Raw genomic sequence first — 14,628 nt, forward strand, 5'->3', positions numbered from 1 at the left:
TCCAGCACACAAGGGGTCAACTTTACCTTTTTAAGTCCTCCAATATGGTCACTGGCCACCAGAGGGCAGCAAAAAGGTAGAAACCCCTGCTGGAAATGACAGTGGAACTTGTCTTACAAGAACAAGCACTGAGGGCTTACTATGTGCCAAATCTTGCATGTATTGACAAATTTAATCCTTAAAACAATGCCACAAGGTGGGTCTTTTTTTTATTATCCCCAGGGAGCAGATGAGGAAACGAAGGCAAAAATAAGTGAAGAAATCTGTCCAAGGTCAGCCAATAGCAGATGGCAGAGCTATAATCTAAACCCAGGCATCTTGGCTATAAAGCCCCGCTCTGAATATATCACTATAACTGGCATAGAGTATTCATTTTGGAGGATGCTAACCTTGGAGAGGTTTAGATCCTGGCCTTGTTCATAGGCACTGAAGGATCTGCAACCCAGGATGACCTTATGAAGTCTATCCACAGTTCAGGACCCAGAGTAGAGACAGTCAAAACCTGAGCCAGAGAATATGATGTGGTCAACAGTAGTGCTAGAGACAAATGCAGGGCACAGGCATCAACCAAGTGAACAGGGGAACATTCATCAAGTGGGAAAGGAAGATGGGATTCAGGCATAAAGGTAGGAAAATGATCGGGACGCTTGCCTTTGACAAAAACGTTATTCTCATGGTGGCTGAGTCCAGCAGGCTCATCCTTCTGAAGCTTTGGTAGATCTTAAAGTGCCAATACTAACAAGACAATGGGAAGCTGACGCGATTCCATTTTCATAGCAATTTCTACCTCAAGGGCTTTTATTTCGTTTAATTTTCAAAATAAAAACACACAAACAATTATCCTGCTCATTACAGTCATGCTTCTCAAAATAACAGTCCATACCAACTTCCCAAGTTCATTTCCAGACTCTCCCCAACCCACTGCAGTCAAACTTCAGCATGCACCCCTTCACTGAGACTAACCTCACAAGGTCTCCAGTCAAATGCCAAACCCAACAGCTACTTGTCATCTTTCCAGATGTGCCTGCAGCTTTTGACATTGTTGGCCACTCTTGCCCTCACGAAACTCTCCAGTTCTTGGTTTGAAATACCTTGTTTGACCATCCTCACTCCTGGATCTACCACTGCTTCTCTGAACACCACTTTGTAGTCTGCTTACTGGATACTTTTTCCCACCATCTCTTGTCAAAAACAATATAATGGCCTTTCACTGTCCTTCCTACCTCCTCCATTCTGGACAGTCCAATTCCATCCTCAACATTGCTGCACAGAAAGCTTCCCAAAACACTAAAATACTACTCCTGTCATGATTCTCCCTTGCTTCAAATCATTCAGTGACGCCTGGTTCCCCATCATGAGTTTAGCATGGCACTCAAGAGTCCTCCTCCTGCTTTTCCATGTGGTTCTGGCAATGCCTTTACACATGGCCTTTGTCTACTCACAGCTCCTCAAAAGTGATTCAAATTCCCATAGTTCCTCAAGCCTCTTTTTCTTTGTATCCTTCAAATTGAAGCTCAACCATCTCCTGCCTCTTCTACAGGATTCCCTGGAATCCTGCCTCCTGGGCAGAGGTGCTGGCTTTCTTCAGAGCATCCCAGCACACATGGGCCATTGGATGATTGCGGCTCATTCACAGACATGGATCTGACGCACCAGACTCTGCTCTCCTTGTGGCGTGTAGCTTGGTATCCCTAGCACCTACCACAAAGAGGCACTTAATGTATATCTAAGTCACTAATGGATTCTCTTAAGAGAAAAATTGATGGGAATGGTGGAACTGAGATGCAATGACTGGTGCAAAGATAGGTGATTTGGAACTGGAATCTTGATTTTTAATATACCTCATTAATTCTTAAAGAGCTGAAAGGCAAAAGCACGTTGAAAGCTGTAAATAATAAACTGAAAGTCATCATATTGATTGTATGTCTGTAATGATGAGGAGGCGATGAGAATATTAATGAGTATCAACAATGTCATGCTGAACAGTGGGCCTAGTCCAAGCAGGTTTGTCAGCTTCAACAGCAGCATGAGGGATTGGTTTTCCTCTCCACGTAACGTTCAGTGGAACAAATCCTGACAGTTTAACATGGAGCATAGAATGCACTCTCAGGGTAACAGGATACTAAGCATATTTGACTAAATTCATGTGAACCAGATTTTTTGTTTGCTTGTCTCTCCAAAAGGAATAGAATCTGTTCACCCTGTCTCACGTCTGCCCCCCTAATTTAGAAGTAATTTAATAGTCTGAGAAAAATTTATATGTACACCTTCCTCATTTGTTTAGTAAAACTTCAGAGAAACATCACCATTGCTTTGATCTGTTATCCGACCAGAAGACAAGGCCATAGCCAGGGGAGGTAGAGACTGCAAAGAAGTGCCCTCATGGTAGCCATTCACCTTAACTTTTCGCCTTGTCTCTGAGGGCTGTGAGGGCAACAAGTACGAGCTTCCCGCTCTTCTCCAGCCTGTTGTCTGACCATGAGGTGGGAAGGGGAACAGAGCAGGGAAAGCTTCTATTCTATTACTGTAAATCAACAGTGTGGGTTATTTCATTCTTTCCCCTGGACTTCCCTTCAGTTCCCAGTGTAGCGTGGTGATTACACACATGGCCTTTGCAGTCAACATTCTGGGTACAAATCCTAGCTCTTCAAGTTATTAGCCATGTGAATTTCAGACAAGTTATTGAATCCCTTGGGCTCTCAGCACTCTCAACTGTAACATGGGGATAATAATAACTCCCTCAGAGAGCTGCTCTAATGAGAAAATGCCTATAAAATGCTTGGCATCAAGCCTGAATCAGCACTTTGCAAATGTGAGCTGTTATGACTTTGAGTTTAAATTCTTAGAAATTGGATTGGCTTTCATGAAGCTCCAGATTGATCCCAGCTCGGTATCCCTTCACATCTGGCCTAAAAACACTTGGGAACCTCAGGAAGACTGCCATGACGGCAACAGCAGAACACCATGTCAGTTGACAGGAATGAGCTGATCGGTTCCCTGTGGCTAAAGGTAATCGCTCTTGCAATCACAAGCAATTTTTGCTACTGTCAGCATCACTGAGTCAACATTGATCTGGACGAGAAAGCTGGATCACTCTGAGTTTGTTCATATATAAGCCAATATCTCAATGAAATTCCCAATGCCACCTCTTCTGAGTGATGAGGTGACAAAGGAGTTGACAGGCCAGGTCACTGAGTCTGGAATCCTGCATCCGACTGTGTCTTGCATGCCGAATATCAGATCAAAGTGAAAAGAAGGCATGCGTGAATTGAGCCAACTTTCAATATGCAAGATTGAATATAACTAGATTTTCACATTTTAGACCAAGTTCTCAGGACTGACCACTGAAAAAAAAATATTATGAATTTTCTTCTCCAAAGGGCCATATATAAATTATATATATATATATATATATATATATATATATATATATATGCCTAAGTGACCATTCAACCAGTCGCTATGACCACCACAGGAGCTGCCCCCTGGTGGTCAGTGCACCCCTACAGCAGGAGCGCCAGTCAGCTGACCAACAGGCAGACACCAGGCTCACGGGTGGCAAGTGCAGCTGTGGCCGCACCAGCCTCTCTTGCAGACACTCCCCTGCACGCCCCTCCCCCATCCAGACCTGGAGCAGTATCGGACTGACTGGGCGTGAGCCCACAGCCGCTTCTCGGTCATGGATGTGCTGCTATCACCCTAGGACGGGCACACGGGGACCGCAGTAGAGCAGCAGCAGGGCCAGGTGCAGCTGGGCCAGGATGAGTGGGAGCAGTGCCCAGCTTGGGCCCCTCCCTGGCTGCCTGCCGCTTCCCACACTACTACATCCCTCTGGGGATGTTGGACGCCAGTTTCAGCTCAATCCCCACAGGCCACCTGAGGGACCCCACCGGTGCACAAATCCGTGCACTGGGCCTCTAGTAGAATAAATAAAGTTGCTGTTTCTACAGGCATTCTCCTAAGCATAATCTCCTTTCTGTAGATATTAAATAGACTGGTCAGCAGACGGACACTAATAGAGAAGAGGATGGTAGAGAAGGTAATGAAAGAGCCTTGGAAAACTTCCCAAATTTCACAACTGCAGCTCTTTTAAACTAATGACTCAGGGGAGGTGCTGGAAACCACTACAGGGGCACTTTCACTAGTACAGATCACCCAAAATGAAATGAGGAATGGATTTCAACAATAAAAACAATAACAAATCTAAGCCAAGCGTCAATACCAGTGTGACATAGATGTCAGAGAAGCAGAGCTACAGGCTACACATATATTCACACATACACATACATATACTTGTGTATATACACACGTACAGACTGTAGTTCTGCGTGTGTGTGTGTGTGTGTGTGTGTGAAGGAAAGATGGAAGCATTGTGAGAGGAGAATCCATAAGCATGAGCTAGTGTCCATAAGATAGACTGGAACCTGTGTCAGTTCTTGTTGTCTCTGACTTTAGTGGTATGCACAGCTGGGGCCCTTTATCATGGAACTAAGCACGTGTACCTGGCCCAGGAGTTGGAGAATCCAGGGGAAGATGAAGCAGCTGCAGGTCTAGCTGCTACCTCCCACCAATGAGGTGAGTCAGCAGCAACAAGGTGAGCTACAAAGTGGCTGCTACCCACCAAACCTCCCACATCCTCTTGTGGCCTGTCCTTACTGGAAACATCCAGGAAGAGAAATTCTGGGAAATGTAATTCAGCCAAGTTGATACCTAATGAAGCCACCACAGATTAGACCTCCACGCCACTGATTTCTGTGTAACTCCTCTTTGGAGAATGCCTTTTCTGGTCTAGAATGGCTTAAAAGCCCATGGACTCTTTTCTTACCTCATCATATCATTCACAAACTAAAAATAATTATTGTACTTTCAAAAGTAATTTGGACAAATATCACATGATCTCACTTATATGTGGAATCTATTGAATAAAACAGAACCAGAGGCATAGAAACATGGAACAGACTGACAAATTTCAGAGGGAAGGGGGGTGAAGGGGAGGGGTAGGACGAGATTAACCAAATAACTTATCTATATATACAAAAGGCTAAGTGTCCATCCGTCCGACCAGTAGCTATGACCACACTGATCACCAGGGGGCAGACACTCAATGCAGGAGCTGCCATTGATGCGCACTGGTCATTTAAAAATAAACGGTACCACAAACCTGGCACTGACAAGCCAACACTCTGCTTCCTCCAGGTGGGACACAGGGTCCGCCACCACCCTGAAGCGACAGCCTACCAAATCACAGCCAACACAACGCTGTCAAGAATCCATGGCGCAAAATGTGGCCCTCAGTCCAGCCCAGCCTGGAAACTGTCGCTTTGTGGGCACCGGGTGATGATGTCTCATAGCAACACCCAGCTTCCTCTCCCTAGCAACAGGCCATTAAAAAATAAATGGCCCTACGGACCTGGCACCGACAAACCAACACTGGGTTTCCCCCAAGTGGGACACAGGCCCCACCACCACCCCAGAGCGATAGCCCACCAAATCGCAGCCAATGCTGCCAAGATGCCATGGTGCAAAATGCGGCCCACAGCCCAGCCCAGCCCAGAAACAGTGGCTGTGGGCACCCAGTAATGATGTCACATAGCAACGCCCAACTTCCTCTTCTTAGTGACTAGCATCCTTGGGAGTTTCTTCAGACCAGGAACCTGACTTGCTTTTATAGCCAGGTGCAAACATTTTACAGGTTAACCAAATATTTTTGAAGCTTTTTCCCGTGCCTCATCTCATTTGATCCTCGCAGAAGTACTGGAGTAGGTAGATAGGAGACTCGGTAGAATCCTATTTTCTTTTCATTAGCAAGACGTGAATAGTGATATTAAAATATTTCTTCTAATTAATTTCCTTTCAATGTGTACAAATCCATGCACTGGGACACTAGTATGCATATATGCATTGCCCATGGACACAGACAATAGGGTGGTGAAAGCCTGGGGTGGGGTGAGAACAGGATGGAGGCAGACAATGGGGAAAAAGGGAAAGATATCTGTAATATTCTCAAGAATAAAGATTTTTAAATATGTAATTTGAATATTCAGAAGTCTCTGTTAAATTCTTAAGGCCTAAGACAGCCTGTTATAAAGGTTATAGAAGTTAATTATGTCAATACCCCCTTTTGTCCTATACATCTACACTAGCATATACACACACACAAATTCTAGTCCATAAACATCATTTCAAAAATTCAAGTTTCATGTATTTTTAACATTCAGTCAATGTCAGATTTGGGCAGGAATGTACAGTGAGAGTGCTTGTCCTTACTGTCCACTCTGAGCACCGATGGCCTTGAGATTGAGAGATCACTTTGCCTGACACCCAGTCATCTGGAAATCATCAAACCTGAGCTGCTCTTTAAAGTTCACATGTGTCTCTTAGTTTTACAATAACCACAGTGTGTTGGGATGGTAGAGGTGAACATTACAATTTTAACTAACACTTTAAAATAGAAAAAAAAATGTAGGGAGCAATCACATGGCAATATTAAATATTTTTCATTATATTTTCTAATAACTCTCAAGCACTGGTAACCATAAAAGCCTTCATAATGTGTTTATTGAGACCAGTAATCAGTACAGGATGGAATTTTCAATATAACATGGGCAGGTTTTCTATGAAAGTGGCACAGGGAACTCTGCCCCTTTGCTGGAATATAAACGTGACTCCCTCTTTAGGGCACTGAGGTAGTAAAATACAAGAGAACTTCCTAATGGAAATGAGACTATTCTCATTAAATTAAATGAGACCATTTAATGTGGGTGAAAGTGATTCAAAATTCACACACCTCCTGCAAGTATGTTCTTGATTTACTTTTTAAAGGGTAAAATGGGTTTAGTAAATATTGCCAGGTATAATAAATCATAAAACATTTAACACCGATTTGTCAAATGTAGTTTACATGAACTAGCACTTAGAGTTATTTATGCCAGACCAAATGAAATGGTTGCTATGTTAGTAGGGTTTTCAGCCAGTTAGGAAACATGCAGTGAGCAAAACATTGTGCTGGGTGGTATGTTGGTTATAGAAAATTACATGATGCTACATTATACCCAAAGTGCTTACAGTCTAGATAGGGCACTCCATCAATAATACGAGGCTGGATATAAGAAGGGCCTGTCCAGAGCATTTCACTTTCAGTCAAGTCAACCAATTGCAGGGGTCCTCGAACTTTTTAAACAGGGGGCCACTTCACTGTCCCTCAGACCGTTGGAGGGCCGGACTATAGTTTCAAAAAAAAACTATGAATAAATTCCTATGCACACTGCACATATCTTATTTTGAAGTAAAAAAACAAAACGGGAACAAATACAATATTTGTATTTGCATGTGGCCCGCGGGCCATAGTTTGAGGACCCCTGAATTAAAACTACCCTTTCCTATTTGATTTCATCCATCACTCCCACCTGGCCACCATCAAAAAAAAAAAAAAAAAAAAAAAAGTCCCAGTCTTCTAGAACAGGAGACCTGACCCTCCCATTCCAAACTTATTTCATATTATCTTGCACTCTGTTTATAAAACTTTTAGGTTTTCAGTGCTTGAGCTCTTGGGTGGATGGCTTCACAATCTCTTCTAAGATCAACCCTTGGTTCCACAACTCAAATATGACTGCTACTTTACTGCTTACTAGTACTGCTTAGATATGTATAACTTAAGCCACTCTGGGTAATATCCTGAAAATAATGATGGAAAACTTGCCTAACTTGGTGAAGAAAAATATACCATAGTATTGTAATAGACCATAATATTATAATAACTATGTATGGTGTTAGATGGGTACTAGATTTATTGGGATGATGACTTCGTAAGTTATAGAAATGTCCACTCACTGTGTTGTATACCTGAAACTAATATAATATTATATAACAACCAATAATAAATAAAATCTTTAAAATGAATAATAAAAATTTGCATCAGAACAGCTAAAATAGTATTCAGAGAAAATTTATATTCCACGATACTTATATCAACAAGAGTTTTAAAAATTGGTTCAGTATCCAATTAAAAACATGAAATTCTCAAAATTAAAGCATGAGTTGATTGGAAAACAAATTTTACAACAGACACACAAATTCAAAGGCTGAATCTCTGAGAAAACTAATAAAATCAATGAATTGTGTAATAAGCTAATCAAGGAAAGTGAAAGGAAAAATCATAAATACATAAGATATGATAAAAGAGAAAAAACTACAAATACAAAAGAAACACAAAAATATCATATGCAATGATTTTCTCAATGTTATGAATATGTTAGAAAACCTGGATGAAGTGGAATTTTCTAGGAAAGTAGAATTTACTAATCTGACTAAAGAAGGGATAAACAATCTAAATAGATCAGAAGAAATGGAAGAAGATAATACAGAACTTTTTCCCCTGAAATCACCATGCCTACATAGTTGTATGAAGAGCCTCTATTTGCCTTAAACGATTTTTTTAAAAAGATAATTTACAGTTGAACTGTCCAAAGCACAGAAAGACATTTCCCACATTTTTATGCATCAAGGTTAATATTAATAACAAAAACCCAACAATGATTGCAAAAAAATTCTGCTAACCAAACTTACTTAAGATTATTGATACAAATACCAAATAATATAAGTAAACAGATGCCAACATTTCATTAAAAGAACAATACACTATTATCTAGTAATTTGTTTCAGCAACATAAAGATGGTTCAATAGTGAGAAAAATTATTATTTAGAATCATCATATTAATAGATTTAAGAAAAACAATTTTATAATTTTCTCCATTGGATCTGAAAGGGCATTTGGTAAAATTCAACATGTATTTTAGACCTTCCTAAATAAATGAAGAAACTGTTAAATGGGAGAGATGACAACATTCTCAACATGATAAAATATCTCTCGATGCATAAGCCAGCTTGATAGTTAATACTAAGGCACTAGAAATATTGCCCTTAACATCTGAAAAAAAAGATCATGATTTTTCCTGTCACTACTATTAAATTTAAGTACTGTTCCTTGGTATTAGCCAGAGAAATGTTGACAAATTGAAAGAAATTAAAGATAGAAAAATTGAGAGCAAAGAAGTAAGATTATCACATTTGCTGGTGGCAGAGTGGAAGGCATTCATTACATCTTTTAACTTGTCCAAGTCGTAGTTTTCTTTTCTGTAAAATGGGGATAATGCTGCTTGCCTAGGTTTTTCTGAATTTAGGGGCACACAAAATTAGAAAGTCATTTGAAAGTGTTTATAAATCATCATGCTACGGAAATGTGCAGTATCGTTACAACTAATAATGTAAGAAGAACTTCTGAAGTATCGCGTTTCTCTATTTCCTGCATAAGGCAAATTGGCCAGGGAGTTGAGCAAAACTGGTGAGGGTATCAACAAACAGCTACAAAGCAATTGAGGTCTGTCTTCCACTGTTATTTCCATCTGGAAAGTGGAAAGAAGAAAGAACAAGCTAAGAGAGCTCTATAGAAACAGTTCAAGGGAAAATGTCTCACCCAAGGAAATAGCATTGTCTTATGCTCTCCTAAAGCCAGCTGTTACCCCAGTAAGACACACTCAACTCTACCCCCTCCGTTCTACCAGGACCTGTTCGTTTACGCTGCACCAACTGGCTGCATTGTAAACATGGTGCTTCGGGCTCATCTCCTTTTCTGTTTATATTCAGAAAAGCCTGAATGGACTCAATGTCCAATCCAGAACTCCACTGAGAGATTTTCCTCCCCACGTCCACACCCAACACACACACACACACACACACACACACGCATACACATGTACACACATCTTTTTAGATACTTTTAAAATTATGCATAGGGTTACCAGGGAAGATGCTAAAACCATGAAATAATAATAGTTATGTCGGCAGGAATGTGGGATTGGAGCTCAGCACTGCTTGTAAAACAATATATCATTTCAACAAAAACAAGACCAAAGATCAAAAACAGGACTGAATCAGTGTCCAAAAAGCTTCATTATTAAGAAATGATTTCAAAAGATTTTTCCCTTAACATCTGAGGCAGCAAACCAGACATGGGGAAGCAGCTGGATTCCCCTCACCTTGGCCAGTTTACTGGCTCCCTCACTCTCTTTTTGGGGGGTTTTGGGGGGAGAGGTATCAGGATCATTCAAAATGTTTTAAGTGGAAAACCTCGCTATTGTAAGTGCTCAGAAAATTTATGCACTTAAGATCTCAGACCAGTGCACATCTATCTGCTTCACCACTAAGCTGGGTGCTCCTAAATGTTTTAAAGGGTGTTGCAAAATGCTGAAAATATATGGAAATAAACCACAATTCATTGGTTCAAGTTTTTCCCCTTTAATTTACTTGTACCATAAACAATTCTTTAGGGAAAATCAGGATGGGTTAAAGAAAATCAGCCACCACAAGTATTATAAAAGTCTGGGTATTGTTGCTTCAGGCTTCTAGGGGATAATTCAGTGCTGTTATGTATAATGGTTAGAGTGTGGTCCAAAAATTCTATACCATGTGAGTCCAAATCCATATTTCAATACTAGCCAAACAACTTCGAATACTTTTGTTAGTATCCCTTCTGTGACTCTTTTTACCTCTCTCTTAGAGAAAATATTGTGAGGACTAAATAGAATTATCCTTGAAAAGCATTGAGAACAATACCTGGCATATAATAAGCATTCAATGAAAATTAGGCATTATTTTAATTATTATTAGCGATACAATGACAAAAAAAATTACTAAGTGGTTCTGAATACCTTAATATAGTTCATGTTCTTCCTTAAGCACCTACCCTAAGCATTTACTACCATAGAGCTACCAGGGTACCATATTGGAGGATATAACTCACTGGTAGGAAGCGCCATGTAGCTTCTTGTCTCCAGTTCAGGGATTCTGTCATCCAGCATGGGCTGTTAGCGTGTGCTTACAAAAAGTACATGCACACAGGCCAAAACCATGTCTTCTGTCTTGCAGTGAAGGATGCTGATGGGTTGACATGCCACATTCGATTTTTATTAGGCTCTTTTCCTAGTGCATTCCAGCTCATCGCGGAGCTGCGACAGAGGGGTGGGCAATGCAGGAGTAGCATGGAACACACTGTTTTGTTTTGGTGTCTTAACACTTCAGGCAGATGAAAAGAATACTCCTTAAACGGGCCCCTTTCTGTCGACTGTGTCTTCAACAGAACATATTTCATTGTTTCCATTAGCATGATCAAATGACCTGTTGGTAGATGTTTTGGGGAACAGATCATAGAAAGAGGAAAACTAAAGGCATATTTGAGTTTATGGCGATACCTAATTTTCCATCGCTGGGAGATGTTCCTCTTTATCTCCATGTATGTTATTCATCAAGGCATCATGACACTATTTACTGGAAAGTAATGGCATTGTTTACCAGAAAACCAGCTTAATCTGCTACTCATTGTTTTCATCAGTTAAATAAAACTGACCTTTCATCTTTAGCATTGTACTTCCAACAGAGTCCTGCCAAAATCACTAATGATCTGTGTTCCTCAGACAGCTGCAAGACATTCTCCATGAGCTCAGGAATAGTAGGATCATCAGAGATAGAAAGCCCAGCCTTACAGGCCCCGTTGACAAGCTAGCACTCAAGCCAAGCCAGTGGGATCCAGGGGAAAGATTAAGAAAAGGTAAGAAACTTGGAAAACAGGATCCCCAAACCTAATATGGAACTCCTAAATCGAAACAATTTAGTCATTGAGACTGAATCAACAAAGCTCATTGTCAAGGTTAGAGTTCACAATCAACTAATAAAAATCAAGTTTTGTAAATTAAAATTAGTACAGATATATATACTAGAGGCCCGATGCACAAAATTCGTGCAAGGGGCTCAGCCCCCACTGCCGTGGTGGCCGCCTCTGCCTCTGCCCCCACCTGCCACTGCGGCCGGGGGGCCTCTGTCTCGGCCCTCACAGCCCCAGCTTCGTCCTGAAGGTCGTCCAGAAGGACATCTGGAAGGACATCTGGTCTCATTAGTATATTATGCTTTTATTATATAGAATATATATTCCACAGTGGAGCGTGACCTACCAGAATTAGTATTCTCCAGTCTTCAAGATGAGCTGAAGACCTGCCAAGCCTCTCCATCATGAAGAATGGTATCAATATGGTACATAACGTTATTTACTGCTCACATTGGTAAAGGTGCTTATGTAAACTTAAGGTCAGTCTCAATTTACCTCTGAAGGACCAAAGTTTACCTATTCATGTGTTATAGCTTGGTTATTTTCAACCTGACATTAACACCCAAGCACACCATCAGCATTCTCATACAGTTCAATCAGATCACGTAAGCAAACAAGGATTTTATTTAAACAGTTAAGGTCTCAAATCTTTGGTGTTTGCCTGGTACTTTTGCTCACCCACCATCCATTCTTCCTGCAATAAGAGCATCTTGAATTCTCCTTTGAAAAAAAAACCACATTGTATCCCACTTTATGCATGTGTTTCAATTTGTCCCGCAAGTTATATGTACAAGAATGTTCATTGCACTAAAAATGTAGCAAAGATCTAAATGTTGGATATTTATCAGGGAAATCGTAAAAACAAAAACAAAAAACTATAAGGCATCCAACCTAAAACATTATTCAGAATTTAAAAGAATGTGGGAGAACTATATGTACCAATATGAAACAATTTTTACCAATATTAAGTGACAGAGCAAGCTGCTGAAGGATATGTATAGCTTGATTTAATTTATATGTTATAGGTACATCTAAACACACAAAAATTAGCTCAATACACACTGGACGGATAACAATGGTTAACTCTGATGAGCAGTGTCTGATTAGAAGGAGAGGTGAAGGAGAACATTAACTTCAATTATGTTATGCTCTATTATTTGAATTTTATAGTAAGCTACAGTTATAAATCTGTAAGGTTTAAAATAAAGTTCATGAAATATCTGATAAAAAACAAAGCCTTTTTTTAAATAGAAGTGAATTATGTCCTCAATATTTGGAAAGAATTTTAAGTTGTTATCAAAAGTTGTATCTACCAATGAATGTGGACCTAGCAATTACTTCTCTTCCAACACAGATAACTGAAGAAGCAAATTTTCAGCCTATAATTAACTCATTCATGCAGCAATATCATGTCTCTTTCAAACAACTCAACTAAAGCTTTGTGACCCATAGCAAAGTGGCCATTGTTATTGCTGTAGGATACATGCTTACATATTTACAAACACATATATGAACATTAGAAATATATATAGTTTTTTTTTAAATATATTCTATTGATTTTTTACAGAGAGGAAGGGAGAGAGATAGAGAGTCAGAAACATCGATGAGAGAGAAACATCGATCAGCTGCCTCCTGCACATCCCCCACCAGGGATGTGCCCGCAACCCAGGTACATGCCCTTGACCGGAATCGAACCTGGGACCTTTCAGTCCGCAGGCCGACGCTCTATCCACTGAGCCAAACCGGTTTCGGCAGAAATATATATAGTTTTGCTATATCTTTAAATTACTGGTTTCAAACACCTACCCTCTGTGCCTACAAATTCCAGGAAACATCTATCAGCCCCTCAATCGGTCCTCGTGTAATCTCTTTTCCACCAAAGAAACAAGGCCCTCCATTTTCAACGACAACATTTTAATTCTTTTATACCTTTGAGTCGGGTAAAAGATTCAGTGTCATAAAACTGGTTAGTCCTTTATGGGTGGTCCAGCACCAACTTTGAAATGTGGAAACAATTGCTACCTGTTACCGTGGAGCCTCAGCCAAAACTAAAAATGGATTGGATTACTAAATTTACTTTAACACCGTCATGTGTCACTTAACGATAGGGATATAGTCTGGGAAATGCATTGAAATCTGTTGTTGTGCAAACATCTTGGAGTGCACTTACACAAACCTAGATGGTAGAGCCCACTGCACGCTGAGGCTATATAGCACAGCTATTGCTCCTCGGACACAAACCTGTACTTCTGAATACACAATGGTAAGTATTAATGTATCTAAACATAGAAAAGGAACAGTAGAATGGAATACAACCCAACAAGGGTTGGATTGTACAATGTTTAAGATCCATCCTAACTCTAAAATTACATGTTTCTATGATTCTATTTCCAATTAAATAAGGGCCACTATTCACCAACTTAACACATATGTACAACAGTGCAAATTTAGGCCCATGTAAAGTTTTTACCAGTGCTTGTCTTTCCAGATATTTGGTTGATGCCATGACTACAAGTACAGTGGAAGATGAGATAGTAAGCCAGGCTGCCAAGGAGAGCCCGCCTCCAGGGAAGTGTAATAATGAAGATACAGAGGGTGAACTAACCCCAATCATGTCCTCCTGCTTTGGGGACGTGTTGATTTGTTTGACTGTTGGGATTGTAACACTCTAGGCTCTTGTGTATCACAGTAAACTGAGCATCAAAAATAGCACCTTTGCCCTAACCGGCATGGCTCAGTGGATAGAGCATCGGCCTGTGGACTGAAGGGTCCCAGTTTCGATTCCGGTCAAGGGCACCAAAAAAAAAAAAAAAAATTTGGGTACTTAAGAAAAATAGCACCTGAAATAGAGTAGCTACTCAGTAAATAGTTGACGAATAAATGAATGGGAAGCCTGCTGCTAGTAAGCATGTAATGCAGTCCATCCAAATATATCTGTAACCACTTTGTCAAAATTTACAACCTCACCCCA

The sequence above is a fragment of the Myotis nattereri genome (assembly GCF_964212035.1).
Source record: "Myotis nattereri genome assembly, chromosome: 17".
NCBI classification, from domain to species: Eukaryota; Metazoa; Chordata; class Mammalia; order Chiroptera; family Vespertilionidae; genus Myotis; species Myotis nattereri.